This window comes from Enhydra lutris, unplaced genomic scaffold, assembly GCF_002288905.1.
Source record: "Enhydra lutris kenyoni isolate GAN:26980312 unplaced genomic scaffold, ASM228890v2 scaffoldscaffold2, whole genome shotgun sequence".
Classification (NCBI taxonomy): Eukaryota; Metazoa; Chordata; class Mammalia; order Carnivora; family Mustelidae; genus Enhydra; species Enhydra lutris.
This window is the reverse complement of record NW_019154086.1, coordinates 93,206,430-93,231,208: the sequence shown is the minus strand read 5'-3', so window position 1 is coordinate 93,231,208 and position 24,779 is coordinate 93,206,430. Positions and strand designations below refer to the sequence as shown.

The 24,779-nt window shown below is 34.6% G+C and overlaps 1 pseudogene; it reads left to right on the top strand.

Annotated features, from left to right (window-relative positions):
• Positions 1-22,928, top strand: LOC111146840 (annotated as a pseudogene).
• The last annotated feature ends 1,851 nt before the right edge of the window (positions 22,929-24,779 follow it).

The window sequence follows — 24,779 nt, the reverse complement described above, 5'->3', positions numbered from 1 at the left end:
ATGCTAATGCGGGAGAAACAGTTTTCCCAGGCCCAGCCCCTGACCCGCTACCTGCCGATCCGGAAGGAAGACTTTGACCTGAAGACCCACATCGAGTCCTCGGGCCACGGCGTCGACACCTGTCTGCACGTGGTGCTCAGCAGCAAGGTCTGCCGCGGCTACTTGGTCAAGATGGGCGGCAAGATTAAATCGTGGAAGAAGCGCTGGTTTGTGTTCGACTGGCTCAAGCGCACCCTTTCCTATTATGTGGACAAGCACGAGACGAAGCTGAAGGGGGTCATCTACTTCCAGGCCATCGAGGAAGTGTACTATGACCACCTGCGCATATATCTCCCACATATATATATATATATATATATATATATATATATATACACACACACACACACACACACACACACACACACACATATATAATTTACTTATTTTATTAACATATAATATATTATTAGCCCCAGGGTACAGGTCTGTGAATCGCCAGGTTTACACATTCATAGCACTCACCATAGCACATATCTTCTCCAATGTCCATAACCCCACCACCCTCTTGCTACCCCTCCCCCCGGCAACCCTCAGTTTGTTTTGTGAGATTGAGAGTCTCTTAGGTTTGTCTCCTTCCCGATCCCATCTTGTTTCATTTATTCTTTTCCTACCCCCCATGTTGCCTCTCAACTTCCTCATATCAGGGAGATCATATGATAATTGTCTTTCTCTGATTGACTTATTTCACTAGGCATGATACCCTGTAGTTCCATCCACATCGTTGCAAATGGCAAGATTTCATTTCTTTTGATGGCTGCATAGTATTCCATTGTATATATATACCACCTCTTCTTTATCCATTCATCTGTTGGTGGACATCTAGGTTCTTTCCATATTTTGTCTATTGTGGATATTGCTGCTATAAACATTCGGGTGCACGTGCCCCTTCGGATCACTACATTTGTATCTTTAGGGTAAATACCCAGTAGTGCAATTGCTGGGTCGTAGGGTTGCTCTATTTTCAACTTTTTGAGGAACCTCCATGCTGTTTTCCAGAGTGGTTGCACCAGCTTACATTCCTACCAAAAGTGTAGGAGGGTTCTCCTTTCTCCGTATTCTTGCCAGCATCTGTCATTTCCTGACTTGTTAATTTTAGCCATCCTGACTGGTGTGAGGTGGTATCTTTGTTGTTTTGATTTGTATTTCCCTGATGCTGAGTGATGTGGAGCACTTTTTCATGTGTCTGTTGGCCATCTGGATGTCTTCTTGCAGAAATGTCTGTTCATGTCCTCTGCCCATTTCTTGATTGGATTATTTGTTCTTTGGGTGTTGAATTTGATAAGTTCTTTATAGATTTGGGATACTAGACTTTTATCTGATATGTCATATGCAAATATCTTCTCCCATTCTGTCAGTTGTCTTTTGGTTTTGTTGACTGTTTCCTTTGCTGTGCAAAAGCTTTTGATCTTGATGAAGTCCCAATAGTTCATTTTGCCCTTGCTTCCCTTGCCTTTGGTGATGTTCCTAGGGAGAAATTGCTGCAGCTGAGGTTGAAGAGGTTGCTGCCTGTGTTCTCCTCAAGGATTTTGATGGATTCCTTTCCTCATATTGAGGTCCTTCATCCATTTTGAGTCTCTTTTCATGAGTGTTGTAAGGAAATGGTCCAGTTTCATTTTTCTGCATGTGGCTGTCAAATTTTCCAAACACCATTTGTTGAAGAGACTGTCTTTTTTCCATTGGGTGTTCTTTCCTGCTTTGTCAAAGATTAGTTGACCATAGAGTTGAGGGTCTATTTCTGGGCTCTCTATTCTGTTCCATTGATCTATGTGTCTGTTTTTGTGCCAGTACCATACTGTCTTGATGATGACAGCTTTGTAATAGAACTTAAAGTCCGGAATTGTGATGCCACCAACTTTGGCTTTCTTTTTCAATATACCTCTGGCTATTTGAGGTCTTTTCTGGTTCCATATAAATTTTAGGATTATTTGTTCCATTTCTTTGAAAAAAATAGATGGGATTTTTATAGGGATTGCATTAAATGTGTAGATTGCTTTAGGTAGCCTAGACATTTTCACAATATTTGTTCTTCCAGTCCAGGAGCATGGAACATTTTTTTCCATTTTTTTGTGTCTTCCTTAATTTCTTTCATGAGTACTTTATAGTTTTCTGAGTATAGATACCTTGCCTCTTTGGTAAGGTTTATTCCTAGGTATCTTATGGTTTTGGGTGCAGTTATAAATGTGATTGACCCTTTAATTTTTCTTTCTTCTGTCCTGTTGTTGGTGTAAGAAATGCAATGGATCTCTGTGCATTGATTTTCTATCCTGACACATTACCGAATTCCTGTACAAGTTCTGGCAGATTTGGAGTGGAGTCTTTTGGGTTTTCCACATATAGTATCATATCATCTGCAAAGAGTGATAGTTTGACTTCTTCTTTGCTGATTTGGATGCCTTTAATTTCTTTTTGTTGTCTGATTGCTGAGGCTAGGACTTCTGGTACTATGTTGAATAGCACTGGTGATAATGGACATCCCTGCCGTGTTCCTGACCTTAGTGGAAAAGCTCTCAGTTTTTCTCCATTGAGAATGATATTTGTGGTGGGTTTTTCATAGATGGCTTTGATGATATTGAAGTATGTACCCTTTATCCCTACACTTTGAAGAGTTTTGATCGGAAGCATGCTTCTCTTCATCAAATGTTTTTCAGCATCTATTGAGAGTTTCATGTGGTTCTTGTTCTTTCTTTTATTAATGTGTTGTATCACATTGATTGATTTGCGGATGTTAAACCAACCTTGCAGCCCTGGAATAAATCCCACTTGGTCGTGGTGAATAATCTTTTTAATGTACTGTTGGATCCTATTGCTAATATTTTGGCAAGAATTTTCACATCTGTGTTCATCAAGGATATTGGTCTGTAATTTTATTTTTTGATGGGATCTTTGTCTGGTTTTGGGATCAAGGTGATGCTGGCCTCATAAAATGAGTTTGGAAGTTTTCCTTCCATTCCTATTTTTTGGAACAGTTTCAGGAGAATAAGAATTAATTCTTTTTTAAATATTTGGTAGAATTTCCCTGGGAAGCCATCTGGCCCTGGGCTCTTGTTTGTTTGAAGATTTTTGATGACTGCTTCAATCTCCTTACTGGTTATGGGTCTGTTCAGGTTTTCTATTTCTTCCTGGTTCAGTTGTGGTAGTTTATATATCTATAGGAATGCATCCATTTCTTCCAGATTGTAAAATTTGCTGACATATAGTTGCTCATAATAAGTTCTTATAATTGTTTTTATTTCTTCGGTGTTGGTTGTGATCTCTCCTCTTTCATTCATGATTTTATTAATTTGGGTTCTTTCTCTTTTCTTTTTGATAAGTCTGGCCAGGGTTTTATCAATCTTATTAATTCTTTCAAAGAACCAGCTCCTGGTTTTGTTGATTTGTTCTATTGTTTTTTTTTTTTTTTTTTTGGTTTCTATTTTATTGATTTCTGCTCTGATCTTCATGATTTCTCTTCTCCTGCTGGGTTTAGGCTTTCTTTGTTGTTCTTTCTCTAGCTCCTTTAGGTATAGGGTTAGGTTGTGTACCTGAGACCTTTCTTGTTTCTTGAGAAAGCCTTGTATCGCTATATATTTTCCTCTAGGGACTGCCTTTGCTGTGTCCCACAGATTTTGAACCATTGTGTTTTCATTATCATTTGTTTCCATGATTTTTTTTTTCAATTCTTCTTTAATTTCCTGGTTGACCCATTCATTCTTTAAAAGGATGCTCTTTAGTATCCTTTTGGAGATTGGATTCTTTCTAAATTTCCTCTTGTGATTGAGTTCTAGCTTCAGAGCATTGTGGTCTGAAAATATGCAGGGAATGATCCAAATCTTTTGATACCGGTTGAGACCTGATTTATGAACCAGGATGTGATCTATTTTGGAGAATGTTCCATGTGTACTAGAGAAGCATGCGTATTCTGTTGCTTTGGATGGAATGATCTGAATATATCTGTGATGTCCATCTGGTCCAGTGTGTCATTTAAGACCTTTATTTCCTTGTTGATCTTTTGCTTGGATGATCTGTCCATTTCAGTGAGGGGGGCGATAAAGTCTCCTACTATTATTGTATTATTGTCAATGTGTTTCTTTGATTTTGTTATTAATTGGTTTATATAGTCCCATGTTAGGGACATAGATATTTAAAATTGTTAGATCTTCTTGTTGGACAGACACTTTGATATTATATAGTATCCTTCCTCATCCCTTATTATAGTCTTTGGCTTAAAATCTAATTGATCTGATATAAGGATTGCCACCCCAGCTTTCTTTTGATGTCCATTAGCATGCTAAATTGTTTTCCACCCCCTCACTTTAAATCTAGATATGTCTTTGGGTCTAAAATGAGTTTTTTTTGTTTGTTTGTTTGTTTGTTTTTTTGTAGAGAGCATATTGATGGATTTTGTTTTTTTATCCATTCTGATACCCTGTGTCTTTTGATTGGGGCATTTAGCCCATTTACATTCAGAGTAAGTATTGAGAGATATGAATTTAGTGCCATTGTATTGCCTGTAAGGTGGCTATTATTGTATATTGTCTCTGTTCCTTTCTGGTCTACTATTTTTAGGATCTTTCTTTGCTTAGAGGATCCCTTTCCTGAGAGCTGGCTTGGTGTTTACAAATTCTTTCAGTTTTTGTTTGTCCTGGAAGCTTTTTATCTCTCCTTCATTTTCAATGATAGCCTAGTTGGATATATTATTCTTGGCTTCATGTTTTTCTCATTTAATGCTCTGAATATATCATGCCAGTTCTTTCTGGCCTGCCAGGTCTCTGTGGTTAAGTCTGCTGCCATTCTAATATTTTTATTATTGTATGTTACAGACTTCTTGTCCAGGGCTGATTTCAGGAATTTCTCTTTGTCGCTAAGACTTGTAAATTTTACTATTAGGTGATGGGGTGTGGACCTATTCTTGTTGATTTTGAGGGGGGTTATCTGCACTTCCTGGATTTTGAAGCTTGTTCCCTTTGTCATATTAGGGAAATTCTCTCCAATAATTCTCTCCAATAAACCTTCTGCTCCCCTCTCTCTTCTTCTTCTAGAATTCCTATCATTCTAATGCTGTTTGGTCTTGTAGTTTCACTTATCTCTCAAATTCTCCCCTTGTGGTCCAGTAGTAGTTTGTCTCTCTTTTGCTCAGCTTCTTTATTCTCTGTCATTTGGTCTTCTATATCACTAATGCTCTTTTCTGCCTCATTTACCCTACCAATAAGAGCCTCCATTTTTTATTGCACCTCATTAATAGTCTTTTTCATTTCAGCTTGGTTAGATTTTAGTTCTTTTATTTCTCCAGAAAGAGCTTTTATTTCTCCAGACAGGGTTTCTCTAATATCTTCCATGCCTTTTTTGAGCCCAGCTAACACCTTGAGAATCGTCATTCTGACCTCTAGATCTGACATATTACCAATGTTCATTTTGATTAGGTCCCTACACTTTGGTACTGCCTCTTGTTCTTTTTTTTTGTGGTGAGTTTTTCCTGCCTTGTCATTTTTTCCAGATAAGAGTATATGAAGGAGAGAATACTAAAAAGATGGCAAAGATCCCAGGAAAATGTGCTTTAACCAAATCAGAAGAGACCCTAAATCAGAGGGGAAGAAAGGGGGTATAAAGAAGTTCAGGAAAAACAAGAAAAAAAAAGAAAGAAAATTAAAAAAAAAAGAAAATATGTATATATATATATATATATATATATATATATTTTAAGATTTTATTTATTTATTTGACAGACAGAGATCACAAGTAGGCGGAGAGGCAGGCAGAGAGAGAGAGAGAGAAGAGGAAGCAGGCTCCCCGCGGAGTAGAGAGCCTGATGCGGGGCTCGATCCCAGGACCCTGGGATCATGACCCAAGACGAAGGCAGAGGCTTTAACCCACTGAGACACCCAGGCGCCCCAGAAAATATGTATATTGAACTGGTGAATAGAACAGAGTCACCCACTTAATTTTGGGAGTATTTTGGTCTCTTAGGAGAAACTACCTCCCAAAATTTTAAAAGATGAAAGAAAATATATACATACACACATGCAAGCACACACACACACATACACACACACACATACAATAAGGATAAACAAGATGAAGGGATGGAATATGACCATAAAGGTGAATTAAAAAACAAATCTAAAAAAGGAGTTCATAAGATAAGTTGGTTGGGAGAATAAAGAATAAGAAAATGGAGAGAATTTGCTCAGTCTAGAGACTAGATCAAAACCCTGTGCTAGATTTAGGGTATATTTTGATCTATTAGAAGAAGTTGTATCCCAAATTTTTTTAGAAGAAAAAACCCTATGTGTATACAAAAAATAAAGTTAGATACAATGAAGGATAAAATATGACTATAATATTGAAGGTTCAAAAAGATTTCTTTTTATGAAGGGTATTGTTAAGATAAACTAGTTAAAAAACATTAAAAGAGGAAAGAGTAAAAGTTAAAAAATTAACATAAGAGAATAATAAAATTAAGAAAAAAATAACTTTGCAAGACTAAAGTATTATGAGGAGAAAGCCATGAATTCCATGCTTTGCTTTCTCCTCCTCTAGAATTCTGCTCTTCTCCTTGGTAAGTGAACTTAGTCTTGGCTGGATTTCTTGTTGATCTCCTGGGCGAGGGGACTGTTGTAGTGATTCTCAAGTGTCTTTGCCTGAGGTGGAATTTCACCACCCTTACCAGGGGCCCAATTAAGTAATCTGTTTGGGTTTGCTTTTGGGAACATTTGCTCCTTGAATGCTTTCTGTAGATTTCTGGAGAATGGGAATGAAAATGGAAGCCTCCCAATCTCTGGCCCAAAGGAGCCATGAGCTCAGGGCCCCATTCCTCAGTGTGCCCTTGGAGAAAAGCACTCAATCACTCCTGTCTCCCTGGCCTCTGGCAGATCTCCAAGCTCACCCAGCCTGTGACCAAGCATCTCTGTCTCTGGCACACAGCCCAGCCTGGAGTCTCCAAACCCAGCAGATACCTGCACTCTTCCAGGGGGATCTTCTCAGATCTTGTGGGGCCCCTGCTCAAAGAGCAGTGGACTGACTGTGCCACAGATCACAGTTTAAGGTAACCCCAAGTTGAGAGCTCACTTCTCGGTTCTGTCTCTGTAGCTGGCTTCCTCACTCTAATACCTCTGAGCTTTGTGACACTCAGACACCCCCAATCCTTCTGTGACCCCATGGGACCTGAGATCACGATGTCTCTCATGGGCTTCACCCCGGTTTAGCCTCTGGAGCAGTGTCCATCAGTGGAGCAGACTTTTAAAATTTCTGATTTTGTCCTCTGTTGCTCCGCTGCTTGCTGGGAGCTGGCCCATCCCCCCATGGTCTATCTTCCCATCCTTTTGGATTCACTTCTCCGCAGGTCCTACCTTTCAGAAAGTGGTAAATTTTGTTTCTAGAATTGCCGCACTTCTTCTCTTCAATCTTCTGTTGGGTTTGAAGGTGTTCAGAATGGTTTGATAAACTATCTAGCTGATCTCCTGCTACCTGATGTCATCTCAGCCTGCTACTCCTCCACCATCTTGACTCCTCCCCCCATGCTAAATATTTTTAAGAGGAATTCTCTTTTGGAATAAATTGCCATAATGTAAAATGAGAAGTCCTTTTCTTTTTAAAAAAGTTTCCTTATTTTCCTCATTTAAACTCCTCCTGATGGGAATTCTGATTTTTGGTTACTGATAAATTTGAAGTAACACTTATATGGATCATGTATTATTGATCACATACATATCTCTAATTAAAATAATTTAATTTTAATGCATGTTAATTATATATTATATATTAATTCCATATTAATCATATATTATAAATGTAATTATACACCATAAATATATTACAATATATTATATATAAGCTATGTAGTATTATATATAATGTAATATATACTTACATATATGCATGGATGGGTGTGAGTGCTTTCACCTTAAAGCATTACCTTAGAGCACCACCTTAAAGCAAGGGATTTCATTAGAGTGATCCACTGATAATCATTATCTTTGTCCCACTAGTAATCCTGCATAAGACAACTGAAGTGTATTAATTTATTGCTATAATCACATTAAGATTAATGCTCTATCATTTTAAGAGAGAAAATGAATTTGCAATAATTTTTTGATTTGACCCCATTGTATCATTTAGGTTTTATTATAAAACCTATAATTATAGATAGTAGTAAGAGTTCATACTTTTAAAATATTTTTGTACAGGGAATCAATGAACTTTACAAATGATGATGTAACATGGTATACATAGTAATGCTATATTTATTTCTGCCTGTTCAAAAGTTTCATTATTTAATAGAATTTTAGTGATTCTACAATATTACCATTTGTGAAATACCTTTCCTTTTATTTTGTTCTCTCTGTGATAATCATTGTAAGGATAGGCAGTTCAACAACTTTTCTCCCTAAACTTGGAGGAGACCCGAGACTCAGAAGTTATGTGAATGGGATTTGGTAGCCAGAGGAAGTAGGTCACAATCTGGGTCTTCTTGCACCTTTCCAAATTTTTTCAGTTCTAATTTTCATTTTTAGCGCAACTGAAGTATACAGAAAAGGCGCTATTTTTAAAAGAGGCTAACTAATGTTTTTGCATTACATATTTTAGCCAAACAACCCTTAGTCTGGGCAGTATGGGCTATCTGAGTAGAGAGTACTTCCTTTATTTTTAACAGTATAATCTTATTTACAGAATTGTGACTTTCCTTATAGGGAATATTTCATCAAAACTATAATGCTTTCTATTTCAGTGTCTTTTCTTATGGAAGTTTTAGTTGTGGTTTTTCTACTCTATTGACATATAGTTCTTATAAAAATAAATTATTTGCAACATAAATAAGGTTTCTGAATGTCTGATTTTTTTTTTTTTTAGTTCTCTATAACATTCAGGTGTTTCCATAACAAAGGGTAAGAGGCTTTTTGGAAATTTGGTTACTGTTTTCTTTATTTCATGCTTTTCCTTTTATTTTATTTTTATATTTTTCCTTCTATTAAAACAATTCTAGACATTGCTCACTTGTAACTACCTCTGACAATGAGTGACATAAAAACAAAATTTGCTAGGAGAAAACTTTGCAAAAAGAACAGCTATCCTATTTTGGACAGAGATCAAAGCCAAATTCTTGATTTGTAACCCCTCAAAGATCACAGGCATCAGCCTTCCTCTCCACATTTACTAGTTGGAGACATCCATAACTATTTAAAGAGGAATCTGGCAAAAAGTATATCTTGTTGAGCACAACCTGGTCACTAAGATTGGAAAATTAACTCTAAAATGTAAAGTCAGTGCCAGTGATATTAATAGTGTTTTATTTTTCTCCTTTTTGTTTTTCTCTTTCATTATTGTAACTTATTTCATATTCTTGGGCTCCTGCTCTGACTAGGTCAAGTGGGATCATGTAGCATATAGACAGAGACAAAAGTATTCATTTCTTTTGTTTTAAATCTCAAGTAAAACTTTCAATGTTTCATCATTATTTTGTCTAGATTTTTTGTAAACCTTTTTTACTCAAAAAAATTAAAACCTGAACCTCCCACTTGACTAAAGTTTGTTTTCTGACTTTGACTTTGCTTCCCCAAACTGCAAGTAATTTAGAAGACATTGGCTCCAATTATATGCTTCCAATCTATATACCAAGTAGGTCAGGCACTGTAGTTCTGTAAGTGCGTATTTTAAAGCTTACAAAATATTTTTGTTTTTTGTAAGGAGCATTCACTTAGATTTATCTACATATTTAATTGATTTTCAAACCTGTTCACTTATTTATTTAATCTTCTAAATATGTTCTACACCAAGTTTCTCTCTGGTATTAGTTTCCTTCTATCTATGCAATAGTCTTGAAATTTCTTATGCTTTGCATCTTTTGGTGGTGACTCTATTTTGGTTTGCTCATGAGAGAGATCACAAGTAGGCAGAGAGGCAGGCAGAGAGAGAGGGAAGCAGGCTCCTCGCAGAGCAGAGAGCCCGATGCGGGGCTCGATCCCAGGACCCTGAGATCATGACCTGAGCCGAAGGCAGAGGCTTTAACCCACTGAGCCACCCAGGCGCCCCTATTTGCCCTCCTTCTTGAAAGGTATTTTTTTACTGCTGAATGGAGAGTTATATTTTTCAGTATATGTAACTGAGATCCATTGACTTCTTCCACTGATTCTGTTGAAAATTTAGCCATTGGAATAATTTTCCCTCATTGCAGCTAATATGAATTTCCTCCTATCCCACCTCTGTTTTTTTTTTTTTTTTTTTTTTTGTTTGTTTGTTTTGGTTTGGTTTTGGTTTTATTTTTTTGGATATTCTCTTAATCTTTGGTTTTCTGCAGTTTCATTATTAAATGTCTAGGTGTCATTTATTTTTATTCATGCAATTTGAGTCTTCATGGGCTTCTTCAATCAGTTGATTACCTCAGTGCTTAGTTGAGAAAATAAAATCCTCTCTAAAACAGATATGGAGATAAAAATAAACAAATGAAAATTTCTATGAAATGAAGACTCTTATATCTTATTTTTAAATATCTAATATCAATTATCCCCTAAATATAACTTCAAAATGTAATGATATTTAAGATATTCATAGTTAAGAACTTGAAATGTGAGATCTATTTTTTAATTTATATAATCTATTCTTGAGAGATATATATATACACACATACATACACATATATGTGTGTGTATATATATATATATATATATATATATATTTGCCATTTGAAGACAAAGTCCCAGTGAAAAAAATAGCTTTGGAATTAGAAGCTGTGGTTCTTTCACTTTTTAACAGTGTGATATTGGGCAACCCATTTCTCAGAACTTTTACCCTCTCTCTCTTTTTCCTCTCTATACCCTCTCACCCTTTTCTCTCTCTCAACTAATTATCATGTTGGGCTACAGGAATACTTCCAGCTATAACTGACAGTAATAATTTTTGCAGTAATCTCTCTCCTATTTTGCCTTTTTATGTCTTTATCAAGAGCATAAATCAGAGCTACTATCATCACGAAAATTTGCCAATGTCAAGATAAAGTATCTATATAAAGAATTGGTTTTGTCTGTGGTTTAATTCAAATCATAAGATGATGAACAGAAAAATGCAGACTCTCATTCATTTATATTGTTACTACTTGTTTTTTTAGCACCTTTTGTATTTGAAATTATTTCTGAATAGTAAACAAATAAAAATATGTATTTTTCATTCGCAAGTATTTTTCAAACACACAAGGAATACAAACCAATCAGAGGAAGTACAATACAAAACAAATATACTACCATAAGAATTCTGACAAGGAAAATTAAGACTTTAGAAGAGTTGATTATTTTGGTGTGAGGAAATCATACAAGATTGAATGTTCAATACTGAAAAAGTATTATTTCAACAGAGAAAGATATGGAGTTGATTAATGTTTGAGGAAATAGAAGGGAGAAATGAGTGAATATAGTATCAATATTATATGTTACATACAAGAAATGATATGTCATTTAAAAGTGTAGCTGGGAAAAATGTAATACACAAAAAGAGACCAGATTGTAGAAAAAAAAATTTGGATTTGATTCAGTAGCAACAGAGACACAACTGAAGTTTCCTTATCAAGTGAGTAAAACAATAATATATTTGTTCTAAGAAGGGCTATCTGGTAGAGAGATGGAAAGAAAGAGAGAGCCTGGAGACAAAGAGATTAGTTAAGAAATATATCCAATAGTTCAAGAATGAACTAACATGTATTCCCATCACATTTATACTAACGTGAAAAATCATTGTGTAGATGATTAGATTGAATCGAGTTGACTTGGAGGTAAAAATTAGCCTCAAGTGTTCCTTTTATATGTAGCTCTTTATTCACTGACAAAACAAATGTTTCCAAAACTAGTAGACTAAATTTAGAATGCATTTACTGTGAGGTATCTCCCATTTTAAAGTAGAGGTCAAACACAATGGCACACAAACAGAACACAGCCTGCAGATGTTTTGGCTTACATACTATCCAAATAAATAAATTTAAATACTTGTAGAATAAAAATGGTCTTTCTAGCTCATTAATTCATCAACTCTCTATTGTTCTATATGCGGCTAATTAATGATATTTACTCAGTGAGTGTTATTCTGACTAATTAAAAGTGCAAACATCCCCACCTTTGTCCTCCTGACCTTACAGAACTTGCCATACATTTTAAATTATTTTATTGCTTTTTTTTAACACTTTGTTTCTAAGTAACTATTGACTCAGAAAAGAAAAAAAAAAAAACTAAATATGGTATATAGAGATCCAGGTATATCTTGCTCAATTTTAATTTGCTTTTTCTTAGCAGTTGTCACATAATAAGTAATAATAATGTTATCACTTAATGCTTTATTGTCTGTATTCTCCTTCCCTAACTCTTTCCACTAGAAAATTCTGCAATGGGAAGAATCTTTGTTTTGTTCACTAGTATATACTGAAAACTGCCCGCCACAGAAGAACTTCAATAAATATTTATTGAATGTAGCTAATAGAATAATAAGAGCTAAAACTGCTGTGGTGTTCATCATTTTCCGTATATAATTCAATAGTATTATATGTATTGACACACAACATAAGAGTCAAAACCTTATGAAGTCCGTACTAACAATGTCCTCATAGTTACTTGTGGATCTGGGATCAAAGTCAACTGAATTTCTTATGTCTGATTGAAATATCCATCATATTAAAATATCCAGACATTACCTGTATCCACTTATATGATGTACCTAGATGGTCAAATTCATAGATAGAAGTTATATTGCTGGCTGTCTGGGGGATAGGAGAATGCGACATTATTATTTAATGAATAGAGAATTTCAGTTAGGGAAGATAAAAAGTTCTGGAGATGATTGGTGGTTATGGTTGCTCAACATGCAAAGGAACTTAATGTCACAGAACAATACGCTTAAAATTGTTAAAAAGGTAAATTTTTGTTAGATACACTTTATTGCAATAACAAGAATAATTGATCACTAACTAATTTAAATTTCCTATACAAGCTGTTTGCTCAGTGAAAAAGTGATTGGTAAGAGGCCCAAGTAGTTTTCCAGGCTAATTGCTTCACTTTAATTTTTATTTTAGAACAGTTTTAGATTTATAGAACAGTTGTAAAGATGGTCAAAGGCAGTTCTCATATACCCCAAACTAGCCCCCCCATTTTTAACATGTTATATTGGTATGATACATTCATTTCAACAAATGAACTCATATCACTACATTGTTATTAGCTAAAGTCTATGTTTCATTTAGACTTCCTTAGCTTTTATGTAATGTCCTCTTTCTGCCCAAGATCCCATCTAGACTACTACATTACATTTCGTCATCATATTTCTTGACATTTGTCAATTGTGGCAATTTCTCTTACTTTATTTATTTTACATGGCCTTGACAATTTTGAGAAGTACTGGTTAGATATTTTGCTTAATATCTCTCAATTAGTGTTCCTGTCATATTTTTCTCATTATTAGATGGGGGTTAGGAGTTCTTGGATGGAAAATCACACCGGTAAATGCCATTCTCATCACATTATATTGTGCTATAGACATCATAACACTGATGTTGTTAACTCTGATTACTTGGCTAAGGTAATGTTCTTCGGACTTCTCTCCTATAAATTTACCTTCACCCCCTTCACTACAGTACCCTGTGAAGGAAATTAGACCGTACTTAACAGGTTGGGAATTATCATCCACATTCACATTAGGGTATCATACATGGAGTGGTGTATACAAATAATTTTTTTTACAAATTTTTAAAAATTTTTCTGCATGAAAGTTTATCATTTATCATTAATTTATTCAATTATTTAATTATATCTGTGGAGACAAATATATGCATATATATTTTATAATTTTGGTAATAATACTACATAATTTACTTTTACTCAAAATATTTAAACTTTAACTGGAGGCTCTTTCAGTTGTCTCTGGCGTCCTTTTGATATACTCTTATCATCGTAGTTTCTTTTGAGTGCTCCTGAGCTTCTGGTATTACAGGAAGCTCCCACTCACCTTGTATTTTCTTTAAATGAGCTCTAAAATGGCCATTTCCCAAAGACCCCTGGGTCCTAGTTATTGGAGAATGCTATTGGAAACCAAAATTTGAGCACTGAGTGCATTCCTTGCTCCAAGGCTATTGTTGCTTCCAGACTCTCATAGCTAACAGAGCAAGGAAATGTATATCTTTACTAGCCAGTGCATATAGGCATAACTAAACTACTATGTTTAGAGAAATATTTCTGCATCTATATTAAAGCCAACATGAATTCATACTAATGAATCTCACTCTAATCCAGTTCCACATCATTTTCATCAACCCCCTTGCTTGTCAGTAATCTCACACTCCTATACTGAGTAACCTGGTTCCCATCATCTACTATGAATTTGCTAATTGTTCATGTACAGTATATTCATAGAATGATTTCAGAATTGTTGTCCCATGCCCTTGTGGGAAACAATTTTATTGACTAGATTACAACTTTTATGTGCAGTTTCTTTGGCTTTGAGTCTTACAAATTTCATTCATTTCTATATTACCCACGTAATTTAGATTTTTACCACAATAGTTTATCCTAGAATCCCCTCAACTACTAAGTTATATTTATAGAATTACATACATCAAGATTCACTCTTTGTGTTACAGGGATGCCTGACTATCTCAGTTGGTAGAACATGTGACTCTTTATTTCAGGCTCCTTAGTTTAAGCCCCACATTGAGCATGGAACCTACTTAAAGGAAAAAAAAAAAAAAGGAAGATTCCCTCTTTGTACAGTAAAATTCTATGATCTTTGACAAAACCTTGGTGGAATGTACCCATGATTTTTGTATAATAAGAATAGTTTCAGTTCCCTAAGTAATTCCCTATGCTTGGTATACCACTCAAGCTCCCTCTCCTCTTTCTGAACTGATGGCAACCACTGATCTGTTTATTATCTTTATATCATTTTCATTGTACCATAATTAGATAAAAATGTAATTGAACAGTAGTCTTTTCATATGGCCTTTACCCTCATTTATCAATATGGTAGCATATCTTAAATATTGAAGGCAAAAATTCAGATTATTTCCATTTCTTAAAAATAAGTTCAGTCCAGATTTCTTAATAGTCTTTCTTTTTTAATTCATTGTTCTTTATATCCCATTAAATTCTGTGCATATATTTACCTAGTTTGGTACCTCACTCTTTTTGTATTGCTTATTAGTATTCTATTCTATGGATGCACCACTGTGTGTGTGTGTTTGTGTGTGTGTGTGTTTTAACTTGCCTGTTAAAGGACACCTTGATTGCTTTCACTTTGGGGCAATTATGAACAAAGTGGCTATAAATATTCTTGTTCAAGTTTTTATGTGTATATAAGTTTTCAGGTCAGTTGAATAAAATCATAGGAGTGCAGTAGCTGGATCATATGGTGGGGTTATGTTTATCTTTGCAAGAAACAGTCAAATTATCTGCCAAACTGTGGAGCATACAATGTTGTATTCTCACCAGCAGTGAATAATTGTTCATGTTGTTCCATATCCTTACCCACAATTGACAATGTCAGTTTTTTGAATTTTAATCATTCTAACAGGTATGTATTGGTATCTCATTCCGGTTTTAATTTGGATTTCCCTAATGTAAACTTATGTTGAGCATCATTTCATATGCTTATTTGATATTTGTAATTTTTTTTTGGTTAAGTATCTCTTGTGAACTTTAGCCTACTTTCTAGTTATTTCTAATTGTTGTAAGAGCTCCTTGTGTATTTTGCATTTCAGTTTTTTTTTTTTTTGACATGTAACTTGCAAATAGTTTTCTTCAGTGTGTTACAATTACTGCTTATCAGTTGGACTTATCTGGATTATACCTTAATATAAATGTCTTAAAAATTGAAGGTAAATAAACAAACATAATTTTTTTTTCAACTCTTAAAAATATGTTATTCCAGGGATGTCTGGTGGCTTAGTTTGTTAGGCATCTGCCTTCAATTCAGGTAATGCTCCCATGGTCCTGGGATCAAGCCGCACATCGCGGTCCCTGCTCAATGGAGAGTCTGCTTCTCTCTCTCCCTCTGCCTGCCACTCTGCCTACTTCTGCTCCTCTCTCTATCTCTCTGTCAAATAAAATCTTTAAGCAATGTTTATTCCAAATTTTATAATTTTTACATTCATTATTTTCATTCATTATTTTGCATGTCTTCTCACATTATTTTGTTATTCCATTACCTACCAGCTCATTTACTTCTTTATTCATTCTTTCATCCATATTTGCAGCTACCCACACTTGCTTTATTTACTATTTTTATGCCCCACTCCCACTGTCTGAAATTTCATGAATAAACAATTAGTTTAAACTATTTTTGTCCCTTGTTGTTTCTATTATTCAAATATACACCACAGCCATGCTGGTGACCTCTCCAACAAACTGCTTTGTAGTTAATAACATTCTGTCCTATATAATTTGATATGCTCTACAGTTTTAAAGTAGGAAAAGTTAAATGGAATTATGTTGACAGCATTCCGACACTGTAATGAAACTTTAAAATTCATTTTTCTTTGATGATTTTGCACAGCCCTTTTTTATACTACATTGTTTTTAAGATTGGGAATAGTGTAGCAGACTGAATAAAGATTCTCCAAAATTGATCTTAAACCCCATGACCTGTGGATGTATTAACTTACTTAGTAAAAGGGACTCAATGATATGATTATACTAAGGATCTTGAGATGTGGAGATGATCTAGGATTATCACATAGGCCTTGATATAATCACAAAGGTCTTTTTATATAAAAGGCGGGCAAGAATATCTGAGTCAGAAAGAGGAAAAGAGGTGGGGAGAGTAGAGGTAAGGAGTGAGGCATTTTGAAGATGAGTAAAAGGGCTTAGTCACATGGAATGCAGGTGACCTCTAGAAGTGGAAAAGGGCAAGGAAATGGATTTTTCTCTAGAGCTAATAGAAGAAACACAATTCTATAGCTTGATTTTAGCTTATAAGATACATGCTGGACTTTTGATCTCCAGAACTGTAAAATAATACATTTGTGTATTGTTAGGTTGGTAGGGATTTTTTACAACAGCAAATAGGAAACTAAAACAATTTTTCATGTTTTTCTAAGGAGCATGTGTGAAAATTTGCTCCGGATTTTTTTTTTTTAATACAAAGATATGGTTTAAGAGAGAGTGCATACTGATTAAAATGTTATTCCTTGGGATAAAAAGTAAAATAATATTAGGATTTTTCTGATTATTCATGGAGGTATGATTTCTCAGTATCTAATAACAAAATGTGCCATTAAATTACAAAGCTCCTAGATGAGTACTTGGAAGAGAAGCTTTAAAATATCTACTCTTTTGTTTGGAACAAAAATACATTCAATATTTATGGTAAATTAAATTACCACAACGTTGCCAAGAATATACAATGGGGAAAGGACAGTCACCTCAATAAACGGTATTGGGAAAACTGGACAGCTATACAAAAGAAAAATTGAACCACTATCTTACATCACAGACAAAAATAAACTCACAATGGGTTATAGACTTGGATGTAAGTAAGACCTGAAACTGTAAACTCTAGAAGACATACAGGGAAAGCTCCTTGATACTGGTCTTGGCAATGATTTTTTTTTTTTTCAATTTCACACCACAAACAAAGGTGACAAAAGCAAAAACGAACAAGTGGTATTATATCAAGCTAAAACCTTTCTTCAAAGTGAGGGAAAACACCAGTAAAATGAAAAGGCAACCCACAGAATGGGAGAAAATATTTACAAAAAAATAATTTGCAAACATGTCTTTTGCAAACCATGTAGTTGATAAGAGATTAATAGCTAATATATATAAGGAACTGATACAACTCAATAACAAAATCAAACCAAACCAAAACAAAATAAAAATAAGTTAAGTAGATTAAAAAGTAAGCAAAGAGTCTGAATAGACACTTTCCCAAAGAAGACATACAGATGACCAATAAATATCTGAAAAGATGCTCAACATTGTTAATCATCAAAGAAATGCAAATCAAAATCACAATGAGGTATCATGTAACACCTGTTAGAATAGCTGTTACCAAAAAACAAATATAAAAACAAAAACAAAAACAGGCAATAACAAAGGTGGCGATCCCATAGAGAAAAAGAAACCCTGTGTCCTGTTGGTGAAAATTGGTGCAGCTACTGTGGAAAACAGGATGGAGTTTCCTCAAAAAATCAGAAATAGATGTACCATATACACCAGCAAATTCCCTTCTGGGTATTTACCTGAAGGAAATGGAAACTTTTACCTGAAAAGATATCTGTACCCCTATGTTCATTGTAGCATTATTTATAATAGTTGAGACATGGAAGCAGCCTAAATGTACATCCATGGATGAATGGCTAGAGAAAATATGACTACACACACACAGCACACATACACATGGGAATATTATCCATCCACAAAAAAGGAAATCTTGCCTTCAGAATTTGCAACAACATGGATGGGTGATGAAGGCATTAAATTAAGTGATCAAAGTCATATAGAGAAAGATAAATACCTATAGATCTAATTTATATGTACAATCTTCACATCAACAAAACCCTCATAGATACAGAGAAGAGATTGATGATTGCTAAAGGTGGGCAGTGGTGGGTAGGCAAAATGGATGAAGGTGGTTAAAAAAAAAAAGAAGAAAGAAAATCCTACTTTTCCATAATGACATTAGCTCTCTAAGAAATTTGAAAGGAGCTAAACATGGGAAGATTCAGAAAAAATGCAGTAAAAAAAGATTATGCTCTTTAAATTTGGAAAAGTAACATATTTTGACCAGGCACTGGAGAAGATAATGGTAAAATATTTTCATAATATGATTCCCTTGCTCATAGTCCTCCGCAGTTGTAAATTAATATTTTACTGTATAAATTAATGTCACAGTATAAATCACGGTCAAATATATTTTGTTAAAGAAGACTATAAATCTTATTAATTTGAATGCATTTAGATGAGATATGCTGCACACAAACAGTCATCCAGAATAAACAGGCTAGCAATAAAACAAGGCTTTTGTAAGTCTTTGCCACTTTCTCTGATTATTCAGATTCCAGCAAATATCTTCAATCATAATTCCTTCCCCATTCCCACTTTGCCACGTGGCTATATCCTTAAAGGAAAATGAGATGATTATTTGTATATATATATGATATATACACACAACACACACATTTGTTTGCAAAAAACTGTCATCTCATATTTAGTCTTAAACTATGATTTTGCAGGTATCTACATAGCAGTATATGGTCCATAGTATTTATTCACAAGAAATGCATTAAAGATTTAACATTCTAAGTTTGTCCTTCTGAGTTTCTGACAGCATTTGTATCATGTCCTCTATTAGGTAAGGTTATTTGATATTGAACACTAGAACTAGCCTATAGGAAATCCTAGTTAAGGAAAACAATAAACCATTATTAGAAAGATATAATAATAGCTTCCCACTGGACCAAATAGATTAACTATTGGAAAGAATATGAATGTATCTGTGTATATTACAGATCTATAACCAATAACTCAGAAAATGCAAGAGCTCATCAAAGCCTTTTTTGAAACACTTTCCCTGGCATACTTATAAACAATCATCCAAAGTTCAATGTTTAACTCAGAATTCAGGTGGAAAAATTTCATCCGTGAGATTAAATGGTGTGGAAAACATGGCACGCATGTCCCCTTCTATTACTGTCTGTGCATCTGGGGTAGAAGGCTGTGGTGGCCTGATTAATTGTCTCAAACAAATCGCATGGAATTGGAGAGGAGAAATTTCTTTAAAGTAGTGCTGAAAAGCAAGAACAGCATGACAGTGCATTCACTAAAGACACATTCCAAGTTTGGTTATTCTTAAAAAAATTTGGGGTCTCTGGTCAGCCACTCTATTAGGTGTTTGATTTCCTTCAATCTCGATAGAGTCTTTTTTTTTCCTTTCTTTATCATTTTTTCCCCTCTTAGTAACCTTTTTCTTTTCTGTTTCATGTCTTGGGCTGTTTATAGATTATGGACAAAGTCAATAAAGATAGTGACCAATTCCTTTAATCTCCACATTTATGCTTGCCAGAAACAAAATTTTACTGTAGGTATTCCTTCATCTTCAGTCATTAGCTCATACTGCTTTTCCCCAGGTAACTTTGTTACCCAATTTACTTTACATATAGAGAAAACTATCTTATAAATGATTGGATGGTACGTTATTACAATCCCATTCTTCAGCATCTCTTTCTACACCCTCAATTCAACCACTTCATTACAATATCTTCTTTCAGAAAAGTGAAGCTAGAGGAAATTACTATAGAACATGATTACATATAATTTTCATTTGGGCGTCTTTACTAAATTGAAATTTAGATGTACATGCTCCAAATCATGAAGTCACGGTTCTGCTGCACTCACTCTATTTTCATCGGAGAAAATTAGGTTTCCTTAGTTTTACCTGCCAGCTAGTTCTGACAATTTACTTGTATCCTGATTTATTCATGCTTGAAACAAGTCCTATGGTTCAGATTTCCTGTTCTTGCTCCTCTACCTGCCTTTGTCTCTGGTCTCTGTGAGACTGACAAGTAACTATACCCAAAGAGTAGTCACAGTGCTGTAGAGAACACTGGACTCTTCTATACTCTTATACTTCACCCCAAATGTAAGTACAAGAGTATCCCTAATTTTTTTCAGAAAAAAAAATGGAACAAAGTTATTTTATTTAGGCAGCCAATATTAAAACCTTGCCAATAGCTGAAAGGAATTACAATAGAAAATACTTATAAGTACTGCATAGGTGATAACCTTTCACAGATCTCTTTCCAGGCTACCACCTGGACTGGCTTTTCGTATCTCTTCATCTGACAAAGGAGAGCTTACCTACTCTTCAGTTCTTGTGAATTGATCTCATAGCAGTGTGAACCAAACTAAGTCTCCACCTAAGAAGGAGGAAGGAGATTTTTTTTTTTTTTTTTGTCTCTGTGTTCCTTCTCCCAAAGTACGATTTAAGGCTCTAAAGTTTCATGGTCCACAGATGACTGTTAGTTGGAAGATCTGTTCCCTTTGGAGAAAATAGCTTATCTTTTCCCAGAGGAATATAGTTCATTCCCAATCATCTCCAAAAAAGCAATCATCAACAAAGAATTCTCTAAGTCCGGGCAATTTGATCAGAACATCATGGGTGACATTCCACACATCAATCCTCTTTATTCTAAAAAATATATATGTATGTATATGTGTATATATATACATATATATATATATGTATATATATAAACTTTGTATAATCTTTCTTCAGTATCAGTATTAGGTAAAGAAAAATCTTTTTTTCTCCATTTCAACTATTACATCCAATTCCATACCTGCAAAGAGTTATACAAAGAAAAGCACCAAAAAATAATCAAAAGATAATTAATAGGAATTATACAATCAAATCAACACTGAGAAATAGAAATGGTTTCCAAAGGAACATCAGGTGCAGAGGAGGAGTTCTGTTGGAAGTTTACCAAACAGAGCAATTAGCTTCTTAAAGTATTTGTGTTTCTAGTACTTTATTTTACTCAGGCTTTTCACAAGAACATTGTGCAGTACATGCTTTACAATTGTATCTGAAAAACTGAATTATGTAGCAGATAGCCAAGGTTGGGTGCATTGCTGCTCATTTAATGAAGCACCAATGTTGAGAAAACTCATTTTAGTATTAGAAAAATACTAAAGTATTAGTAAATACTTTTATTAGTATTAGAAAAATAATAATAACAAACTTGTTTATAACAAATGTTTCTTAAAATCGCTTTAAATTCTTCTCAGTCTTTGGGCAGAAGAGTGAAAGTTAGACAATTTATTTAGCTATGAACTAAAAAATTAAAGATGAAGAAAATCAGGCAATAACTCGAATTCCCCCAAAAGTAATAATTTATACATAAGCTATTATAAGTGCTATATTAAACTAAATTAACAGTAATTAAACTAACACAATATTAAATTATAACTAGTATAAATGCTATGTTAAATATTATAATACAAAATATTTTAGGGGTCTGCACTAGAAATTTTGTATGACCAGCTTGCATATATCTTGAGCTCACTTCAGGATTCAGAAATATCAGGGAAGGAATGTCTTCCAGTGTCTTTTCACAGAGAAACCAGGGATTGCCTCAGAAGAAGAAAATAGAGGAAGGAAATTTTGAGAAATACATAGCATGGTGGCTGTCGTGTTTGTTAGAAACTTAGCTTCCTTTATGATACCTAAGTTTTAAGGAAAAACACTAAAAATAAAAGTCACACCAAAATAGATGGGTCATTAAAGATACATGGTAAAAGCTACTGGATGAGGGAAGTGTTAAGGTTTTAATGCATTGAGACTTATATAACTGGGGAGAAGGATGGCTCAGACAGCTGAAGGGAAGAGTCAACAGAGGCACTGGTAGCTTCATCAATTATCAAAATATACAGGCATTCAATGGTGGAGACATTTGACAAGAACAGCAGATCTGAAAGCAGCACAGTGTAGAGGCTCAGCCCATATCAGTTGGACCCATAATCCTGGATCCACCACTTGTTACCAGTATTATCTTGGATAAGCCCCAATTTCTTCATCTATATATTGATGATGAATTGATGATAGAATCTGCCTCCAAGGGCAGCTGTTAGGAGCTCCTGGCAAAGTGTTGGACATGGTGACTGATATATAGCAAGTCCAGTAAGTTTTCTGCAAAGGTTTGCCATTAATTTTTCTCTGTCTTCAGCTGTGCCCTTGGAGAAGAGAGCTGTATCATTGTGACATCGACAAGTTTTCTCAACATTGGTGCTTCATTAAATGAGCAGCAATGCACCCAACCCTGGCTATCTGCACTTTCAATAAGATGCTTTCCCAGGCAGATAGAATTGCAGCAACAGAAAGTACAAGAAGAAGACCAGAGAAAGAAAGAAGTAATGGGAGTAGAAAACAGCCAAGTGTTTTTGATTTAACCATTACATCACCTTAAAATTTTAACACTGTCTATTGTATTCCTTGACTGTTTTCTTTGTTTATTGTTTTTTTTAAAGATTTTATTTATTTATTTGTCAGAAGGAGAGAGAGAGAGAGAGAGAGAGAGAGAGAGCACAAGCAGGGGGAGTGGCAGGCAGAGAGGGAAACAGGCTACCACTGAGCAAGGAACCAGATGGGGGATTCTATCTCTTCTTGGCATCAGGACCTGAGCAGGAGGCAGATGCTTAAATGAGCCAACTGGGTGCTACGAGACATTTGTTACCATAATGCTATCTGAAAATTTTATAATACTAGGACTGAATAAAAATAAACTTTATCTCACTTATTCATTAGAGCCACATAGCTGTTTAATTCTGCAATTCTCTTAACTCTACCTATTTTATATAACTTTTCATGCTGTTTTATTTTTTTTTTTTGACCTTAGACTGTAGCAGTTTTTGGAGTTTCAATTATGTGAATTGTCTCTTTATAGCTTTGGTCTATTTTCTATTAGGTTGTTTATTCCATTCTTGTTAAATTGTGAAATCTTTATATAGATATTAACCTCATCTCTTTCTGCCCTAAGCTTTTTTCCCCCCCTAAATTAGTCATTTATTAACTTACTAGGATTATGATATTAGTTTTCCTATTAAGAAACCTGTCATCTTAATTAAAAATACATTTCTCAGGGTGCCTGAGTGGCTCAGTGGGTTAAATTTGGCTCAGGTCATGATCCCAGGGTCCTGGGATCCAGCCCCACATCCTGCTCTCTGCTCAGCAGGGAGTGTGTTTCCTTCTCTCTCTGCTGCCTCTCTGCCTACTTGTGATCTCTGTGTGTCAAATAAATAAACAAAATCTTTAAAAAGAAAATACATTTCTCACATTTATTTTATAGCATTAGTGTTTCTAATGCTATAGTTCCTTTGCTTTTCCCATGAAAATTCAAGATGGTCTTAAAATACATCAACATCAGATTGACTTATTTATAGTATTGTTTATTATTGTTTTGATATCTGATAGGCCACATTTGTACTTCTTTTTCAAATATTTTTTGTTCTTTTTAATGGCACTTATTCTTCTATATATGTTTCTTTTTTTAAAGATTTTATGTATTTATTTGTCAGAGGGAGACAAAGAGAGAGGGAGGAAAGGGAGGAAAGGAGGGAGGGAGAGTCCAAGCAGGAACAAGCAGCAGGCAGAGGGAGAAGCAGCCTCCCTCCTGAGCAAGGAGCCCTATGCAGGACTCAATCCCAGCACCCTGGGATCATGACCAGCAGATGCTTAACTGACTGAAACCCTAAGGCATCCCATCTTCTATATATATATTTCAGTATAGATTTATCTGATTCTGAAAACTGTACTCTTTTGGGAATTGCTTTAAGTATATTGGATTTGCATTAAAGACATACAAAAATTTTAGCTTTCACTAATCTTCTGTCTATTTCACTTTTATTTTATATCTTTGTAGCACTAATAGCAAGGATTATTAATTTTCTTGTATTTCCTATGTGTCTGCCTACCTTACATTATCCACTTATTTAATATATATACATATATAATATATATAAAATATATATATTATAAAATATGTATATTTTTTTTACTTGAGCTTCCTGGGTTTTTTAAGTGAACAGAATTTTATTATCAGCAATAAGAGATGTTAGTTATGCAAATTTCCCTCATTTCTATATTAATATTATTTCTTTTCAAAAAATTATACTTGCAGGGATTTTCTGAGACAAAGTTCATTAATGATGATCTTAAACAACTCTTTTATAATTTTAATTGAACTAATATTTTTTCTATTTATGATACAGCTTTCTTTTCTTTCTTGGTAAGAGATCTTTGTA